Source organism: Lepus europaeus, unplaced genomic scaffold (genome assembly GCF_033115175.1).
Source record: "Lepus europaeus isolate LE1 unplaced genomic scaffold, mLepTim1.pri SCAFFOLD_179, whole genome shotgun sequence".
NCBI lineage: Eukaryota > Metazoa > Chordata > Mammalia > Lagomorpha > Leporidae > Lepus > Lepus europaeus.
The window spans coordinates 290656-299667 of NW_026909075.1; the positions used below are offsets into that span (position 1 = coordinate 290656).

The 9012-nt window shown below is 41.0% G+C and overlaps 1 pseudogene; it reads left to right on the top strand.

The window, feature by feature from the left end:
- The first annotated feature begins 469 nt into the window (after positions 1-469).
- LOC133754548 (cytochrome c oxidase subunit 5A, mitochondrial-like) lies at positions 470-1053 on the top strand (annotated as a pseudogene).
- Positions 1054-9012: the final 7959 nt, after the last annotated feature.

The window sequence follows — 9012 nt, forward strand, 5'->3', positions numbered from 1 at the left end:
GAAAACAGAAATAAGCGGTGGTGTTTTGGCTAACTCAATCCGAAATATTGTGAAAGCCTCTGGGTTTGTGTTTTCTGGATATTATCGATGGACTTTATTGTTTTGAATATTTTTATCAGGGAACATTTAATTTTGTACCGTAGAAACACTAATTGGTTCATCATGGGGACACCAGCTCTACACATTCATATTTTCTAGGGAGACTGCTAGAGGAACTACGCAAACAAACATGATATTTCTGTTTGTATAGATGACATTTTATTCACTTGCCTAATGAAAAGACTTTGCTTTTCTCCAAAGCCATTTTACTCTGATTTTCTCGGTACACTTCATATGAATTGCACGCAAGTTTGTCTTGATATGACTGGATAAAACCGGAAATAGGCGCGAGCCGGGCCCCCGGGAGCGCCGGAGCAGCTGCGAGAGCGCCGCTGGCCGGTCTCTGCCTCCGCGCGCTGCCATCGCAGTCATGCTGGGCGCCACTCTCCGCCGCTGCGCCGCGGCCGCAGCCGTCCGAGCCGGACTTTGAGGCTTCCAGCGCCCCGGCCCGGCTGCCGGCGCCGCCGCCGCTCTCCAGTCAGTCCGCTGCTACTCCCATGGGTCGCACAAGACAGATGAGGAGTTTGACGCTCGATGGGTGACGTACTTCAACAAGCCAGACATAGATGCTTGGGAGCTGCGTAAAGGGATTAACACGCTTGTTGGCTATGATCTGGTGCCAGAGCCCAAAATCATTTATGCTGCTCTGCGGGCCTGCAGACGGCTAAATGACTTCGCTAGTGCAGTTCGCATCCTAGAGGTTGTGAAGGACAAAGCAGGACCTCATAAGGAAATCTATCCCTATGTCATCCAGGAACTTAGACCAACTTTAAATGAACTGGGAATCTCTATCCAGAGGAGCTGGGCCTTGACAAAGTATAACCTTTGTGATCCCCAGCGCCTTACTGCGTTGCTACTTGACTGTAACCGTCTCCTGGACATGATGATGATAACATTACCTTATTCAAACACGCTTTCCCTTATTGAGCGCCAGACTACTCCATGGCAACTTGGACTCAATAAACGGGGAGTGAGTTTGAAAAAAAAAAAAAAAAAAAAAACGGAAATATCCCGTTTGGTTTTGGCTAACTCAATCCCAGATATTGCTACAGCCTCTGTGTTTGTGTATTCCTGATATTATCCACGGACTTTATTATTTTGAATGTTTTTTTATCAGGGAACTATATCTATATATACTGTATCTATGAGATTTTATGCACTTGCCTAACAAAAAGACTTTGCTATTCTCAAAAACCATTTTTACTGTGATTTTCTCGGTCCATTGCATACGAATTCCACACCACTTTGTCCGGACATGACTGGATGAAATCAGAAATATACGGTTGTGTTTTGGCTAACTCAATCCCAGATATTGCTACAGCCTCTGTGTTTGTGTTTTCTGGATATTATCAATGGACTTTATTTTTTTTCCCTTTTTTTAAAATTTTATTTCATGAAATAAATTTCCAGTGTACAGTTTATGGATTACAATGGCTTCCTCCTCCCATAAATTCCCTCCCTCCGCAAGCCTCCCCTGTCCCGCTCCCTCTCCCCTTTCATTTGCATCAAGATTCATTTTCAATTCTCTTTTTATACAGAAGATCAATTTAGTATATATGAAGTAAAAATTTCAACAGTTTGCACCCACATAGAAACACAAAGGGAAACATACCGTTTGAGTACTAGCTATAGCATTAAATCACAATGTACAGCACATTAAGGACAGAGATCCCACATGAGGAGCAAGTGCACAGTGGCTCCTGTTGTTGACCCAACAAATTGACACTCTAGTTTATGGCGCCAGTAACCATCCTAGGCTGTCATCATGAGTTGCCAAGGCTATGGAAGCCTTCCAAGTTTACCGACTCTGATCATATTTAGACAAGGTCATAAAAGACAGAGTGAGGATAGTAACCAATGATCCTAAGAGTGGCATTTACCAGCTTTGAACAATTGTACAGCATTAAGTGGGGGAGAGGACCATCAATATACACAGGTTGGGAGTAGAGCCATTGGTAGTAGAGTAGAGGTTATGATTACAAAGGAATGAGGCCCAAGTGCACTAGACAGGGCCTAGAACAAAGGACAGAGTCATTATTAGAGGAGCTAAGAAAGGTGCTGTCTAAGCTACAAGTAATTTTTCTGATTGAGAGTCAAATAGAATCTGATAGAAGGGGCTTGATAATAATCTATTGGGCTTTAGGCCTTGTAAGTTAAGAGGCCCAGACCTATCTATCTCTTCACATGGGGTATATCCTAAGGGAGGTGTGAACCTCCTAGGGGAAGGCCCTCTGTTGACTTTCATTACCTGGCTGGCCGGGGAGGAGAGCTGGGCAGGTAAATGCAGGGGGCATCTCTAACAAGAAATTTACAGTTCTGCCTGCAATGTTGCTGACCCTACTTGACCAAACCCTCAGCTGCAGTGGTCACTTTGGAAGTTGGGCTGAGTGAAGGGCTTTTCAGCTTAGAGCCAATAAGATCTGTGGCTCTGACCTGGGCATCCTTCGACTCCAGGGCAGGTCCATTTCCAGTGATCCAACTCTTGGCAGAGCTACCAGGGCTCTTCACAAGCTGACTTCTGCTGAAGCCCAGGCTTACCACATTGAAAGCCACTGCAGTGGACTGGCCTGTTGGGTCTCCTTGAGGGCAGATCACTGTACAGATCAGCCATTAATAGGCCTGCCACCCATTGCTTCTGATGCCGAGCTTTCTTTTCCTCCTGGTTTGTGTTAAAGCAGACCAGAGGATGCAAGTCAAGGGAGTGCCCAAGTCCCATCTCTAATCTTCTGCGGCCTGAACTACAAGTCTATAGTCACAGGCATGTTCTGCAGTAGTTTTTCTAAGGTAGACAATGCCCATGAGGAAAATTATATTCTCACTTGAAAACTTTCTTTCCCTTTGGTCTGAAAGGGAGGTTTTTTCTACTTACTGTATACTTCGCTGATGGCAAAGTGAATCTACTATGAGATTATTAGTTAAGTTCTTATTTTGGCTATGCTATTACAGAAAAATGTTAGCCATCTCTTTTATAAGGTCTAAAGATTTAATTGTGCATCCTACAGATTCCTTTATAATAGAATTAGTTTCCTACCTTGAAGAGAATAGAGAAATGAAAGAACAAGTTGGGCTTAGAATAGAGAAATGAGGGAGCAAGTCCTAGATCGCTTACTGAAAATAGCAATATCACATGAATACTTAGCAAACCGTTTCAACCATTAGATAACAACTTAAGAAAACATTTACCAGAAGGTCCAATGCCTTCTATAAATTTTAAGAATCATGTATTTGAAAACACCTCTTAAATATCTAACATAGTGTAGTTTGTTTAGCCAGTAAACTTAAGCACAACCAACTAAAATGTTTTTAGTTTCTTTCTACCAACAAGTATAAAACATATGATACAGAGATTCAGGTCACACCAATTAAAATGTATCTTTGATTGATTTTAGCAGCTTAAATTTATGGACCATCTTATCTATAAGCCATTTAAAATAAAACTCTTAATAAAATTTCCCCATGTGGACATACAATATGTACACACATATAACATAGCATAATAGACCAATATAGCAATTTTAATAATAGCTTTTAAAATCTTTAACTCTTTTTCTAGATTGCCAATGGATTTGAATTACTTTTTGTTTTTAGTAACCTCAGTTAACCATACTTTCCCTCAGTTGGTACTGTTAATACATTATTGGCTTCATCTGTTATAGATTCCTGACAATATTTTTTAGATTTCTGATTTCTTCTTCTTTCTTTGGTTTGCCTGTTTCCTTTCCTGTTCTCCGTCTTCTAAGTCTGATATTCTCTCTTCTGCTTTGCCCATTCTGTTTTTAAGGCTCTCTAATGTGTTTGTCATTTGATCTATTGAATTCTTCATTTCATTATGATTTCTCGTCACTATCACAGTTTCTTGTTCCACTAGTTGCTTCATTTCATTTTGATTCCTCCTTAATATTTCATTTTCACGAGAGAGATTTTCTATCTTGTCCATTAAGGATTTCTGTAGTTCAAGAATTTGTTTTTGAGAACTTCTTAATGTTCTTATCAATTTTTTGAGATTCGCTTTTTGCATTTCTTCAATCTCATCGTCTTCATAATCTTGAATTGGGGTGTCTTTTTCATTTGTAGGCGTCATAGTGTCATCCTTGTTCCCGTTAGCTTGGTTTTTGTGTTTGTTGTTTGGCATGTTGGAGATATTTGGTTTCTTCACTGTGGTGTTTTTTCTTTACACTATGGCTCTATATTAAGTGGACTGTCTGCTTTCAGTGGAGTCTTAGAGGCTTGAGATGAGTGTGGACTGAGAGCTGTGTTTGGTTCCTCAGGGTTGAGGGTGTGTCAAAGATGACACTCCCAGGTTAGGTGTGGTAAATGTCTCTTTCTTTTTTTTTGATTCAAAAGGGAAGTAATTCTGCACAGCTGAACGTAATTGGAGGTAGTTAGCAGGCAAATGATATACCCACAGGAGCCAGAGATTGGAAGCTCTTTCCCAAGGACCACACAGGAAATCTGTGCTGCCCTCAGTGTGGGCTCCAATTCTCCTGCAGTCTCCCACTGGGTTGCCAAGTTAGATCCTAACCTCCTGTTATTTCACCACTCCCCCCAGAGTCAGGTGTTTCTGCTAGGCTCAGGGCCGGTGCAGACCTGAGGTCGCCCTGCTTATGACGTATGTCCAAAATGGCACCTGCTCTGTCTTGCTCACATTTGAGAGGTGAGCGGAGAGAGAGAAACTTGTGTCCGTATTGGCCACTTTTTTTATTTTTTTCCTCTCTCTCTTCTCATTAGCCTGGTGAATTTTTCCCCACGGAGTTTCAAGCCTCGTTCCCTCTAGCCTCCTCTTTCCACTTGCCCGCTGGTGTCTCGGGCTATTGAGGTACGGCTCAACTCACGTTCCAGCGCTTGTGTGTTGAGTCTGCCGCTGGTGTCCCGAAATTGGGCTCCCACGCTTTCCACGCAGGTACACTGTGAATCACTAGTTCCAGAACTGTTTCCTCTGCTGTTTCATCCCATACACTTCCTTGACCCTGCAGTATCTCTACTTCTATTAAACTGTGTCTCCCCCAGATTAATAGTCTGCTCCCTGATTATTCCGCCATCTTGCCACTCTTCTAATTTCCTATCTGGACTTTATTCTTTTGAATGTTTTTTATCGGGGAACATTTTATTTTGAGCTTGGATACAGTAATTCATTCCACATGGAGACACCAGCTGAACATATTCGTATTTTCTAGGGAGAAAGCTAGAGGAACTGTGGCAAACAAACCTGATATTTCTGTTTGTATAGATGGCATTTTATGCACTTGCGTAAGGAAAAGACTTTGATTGTCTCCAAAATGATTTTTCTGTGATTTTCCCGGTACACTTCATATGAATTCCACACCAGTTTGTCCGCATATGACTGGATGAAACCGGAAATATCCGGATTTGTTTTGGTTAACTCTATCCGAATTATTGTGAAAGCCTCTGTGTTTGTGTTTTCTGGAAATTATCAACGCACATTATTTTTTTGAATGTTTTTTATCGGGGAACTTTTTATTTTGAGCTTGGATATAGTAATTGGTTCCACATGGAGACACCAGCTGAACATATTCATATTTTCTAGGGAGAAAGCTAGAGGAACTGCGGCAAACAAACATGATATTTCTCTTTGTATAGATGACACTTTATGCACTTGCCTAAAGAAAAGACTTTGCTTTTCTCCAAAACCATTTTTACTGTGAATATCTCAGTCCATTGCTTACGAATTCCAAACCAGTTTACTGGATATGACTGGAAGAAACCGGAAATATCCGGTTTTGTTTTGGCTAACTCATTCCCAGATATTGCTATAGCCTCTGTGTTTGTGTATTCCTGATATTATCCACGGACTTTATTGTTTTGAATGTTTTTTATCAGGGAACATTTAATTTTCTGCTTGGAAACACTAATTGGTTCCACATGGAGACACCAGCTCTACACATTCGTTTTTTGAAGGGAGACAGCTAGAGGAACTGCGGCAAACAAACATGATATTTCTGTTTGTATAGATGACATTTCATGCACTTGCCTAACGAAAAGACTTTGCTTTTCTCCAAAACAATTTTTACTGTGATTTTCTCTGTCCATTGCATACGAATTGCACGACTTTGACCGGATATGACTGGATGAAAACAGAAATATCCGGTGGTGTTTTGGCTAACTCAATCCGAAATATTGTGAAAGCCTCTGTGTTTGTGTTTTCTGGGTATTATCGATGGACTTTATTGTTTTGAATATTTTTATCAGGGAACATTTAATTTTGTACCGTAGAAACACTAATTGGTTCATCATGGGGACACCAGCTCTACACATTCATATTTTAAGGAGACTGCTAGGGGAACTACGAAAACAAACATGGTATTTCTGTTTGTATAGATGAAATTTTATGCACTTGCCTAATGAAAAGACTTTGATTTTCTCCAAATCCATTTTTCTGTGATTTTCACGGTACACTTCATATGAATTCCACACAAGTTTGACTGGATATGACTGGATAAAACCGGAAATATCCCGTTTTGTTTTGGCTAACTCAATCCTAGATATTGCTACAGCCACTTTGTGTATTCGTGATATTATCCACGGACTTTATTGTTTTGAATGCTTTTATCAGGGAACATTTAATTTTGTACCGTTGAAACACTAATTGGTTCAACATGGGGACACCAGCACTACACATTCGTATTTTCTAGGGAGAAAGCTAGAGGAACTGCGGCAAACAAAAATGATATTTCCGTTTGTATCTATGATATTTTATGCACTTGCCTAAGGAAAAGACTTTGCTATTCTCAAAAACCATTTTTACTGTGATTTTCTCGATCCATTGCACACGAATTCCACATCAGCTTTTCCGGATATGACTGGGAGAAACCGGAAATATCTGGTTTTGTTTTCGCTAACTCAATCCCAAATATTGCTCCAGCCACTTGGGCTAACAAAATCCGAAATATTGTGAAGGTTTCTTTTTTTGTGTGTTTTCTGGACATTATCAATGGACTTTATTGTTTTGAATATTTTTATCAGGGAACATTTAATTTTGTACCGTAGAAACACTAATTGGTTCCACATGGAGACACCAGCTCTACACATTCGTATTTTCTAGGGAGACTGCTAGAGGATCTGCGGCAAATAAACATGATATTTCTGGTTGTATAGATGACATTTTATACACTTGCCTGACGAAAAGACTTTGCTATTTCCAAAACCAATTTACTGTGATTTTCTCGGTCCATTGCATATGAATTCCACACCACTTTGTCCGGATATGACTGGATGAAACCAGAAATATACGGTTGTGTTTTGGCTAACTCAATCCCAGATATTGCTACAGCCTCTGTGTTTCTGTTTTCTGGATATTATCAATGGATTTTAGTTTTTTTCTTTTTTTTTTACTTTTATTTATTGAATATAAATGTCCAGTGTACAGCTTATGGATTACAGTGGCTTCCACCTCCCATAAATTCCCTCCCACCCGGAACCCTCCCCTCTCCCGCTCCCTCTCCCCTTTCATTTGCATCAAGATTCATTTTCAATTCTCTTTATATACAGAAGATCAATTTAGTATATATGAAGTAAAAATTTCAACAATTTGCACCCACATAGAAACACACAGGGAAACATACTGTTTGAGTACTAGCTATAGCATTAAATCACAATGTACAGCACATTAAGGACAGAGATCCCACATGAGGAGCAAGTGCACAGTGGCTCCTGTTGTTGACCCAACAAATTGACACTCTAGTTTATGGTGCCAGTAACCATCCTAGGCTGCCATCATGAGTTGCCAAGGCTATGGAAGCCTTCCAAGTTCCCCGACTCTGATCATATTTAGACAAGGTCATAAAAGACAGAGTGAGGATAGTAACCAATGATCCTAAGAGTGGCATTTACCAGCTTTGAACAATTGTACAGCATTAAGTGGGGAAGAGGACCATCAGTACACACAGGTTGGGAGTAGAGCCATTGGTGGTAGAGTAGAGGTTATGATTACAAAGGAATGAGCCCCAAGTGCACTAGACAGGGCCTAGAACAAAGGACAGAGTCATTATTAGAGGAGCTAAGAAAGGTGCTATCTAAGCTACAAGTAATTTTTCTGATTGAGAGGCAAACAGAACATGATAGAAGGGGCTTGATAATAATCTGGTGGGCTTTAGGCCTTGTAAGTTAAGAGGCCCAGACCTATCTATCTCTTCACATGGGGTATATCCTAAGGGAGGTGTGAACCTCCTAGGGGAAGGCCCTCTGTTGACTTTCATTACTTGGCTGGCCTGGGAGGAGCGCTGGGCAGGAAAATGCAGGGGGCATCTCTAACAAGAAATTTACAGTTCTGCCTGCAATGTTGCTGACCCTACTTGACCAAACCCTCAGCTGCAGTGGTCACTTTGGAAGTTGGGCTGAGTGAAGGGCTTTTGAGCTTAGAGCCAATAAGATCTGTGGCTCTGACCTGGGCATCCTTCGACTCCAGGGCAGGTCCATTTCCAGTGATCCAACTCTTGGCAGAGCTGCCAGGGCTCTTCACAAGCTGACTTCTGCTGAAGCCCAGGCTTACCACATTGAAAGCCACTGCAGTGGACTGGCCTGTTGGGTCTCCTTGAGGGCAGATCACTGTACAGATCAGCCATTAATAGGCCTGCCACCCATTGCTTCTGATGCCGAGCTTTCTTTTCCTCCTGGTTTGTGTTAAAGCAGACCAGAGGATGCAAGTCAAGGGAGTGCCCAAGTCCCATCTCTAATCTTCTGCGGCCTGAACTACAAGTCTATAGTCACAGGCATGTTCTGCAGTAGTTTTTCTAAGGTAGACAATGCCCATGAGGAAAATTATATTCTCACTTGAAAACTTTCTTTCCCTTTGGTCTGAAAGGGAGGTTTTTTCTACTTACTGTATACTTCGCTGATGGCAAAGTATTATTAAATAATAATAAATAAATAAATAAATAAAATAAAGTATAATAAAGA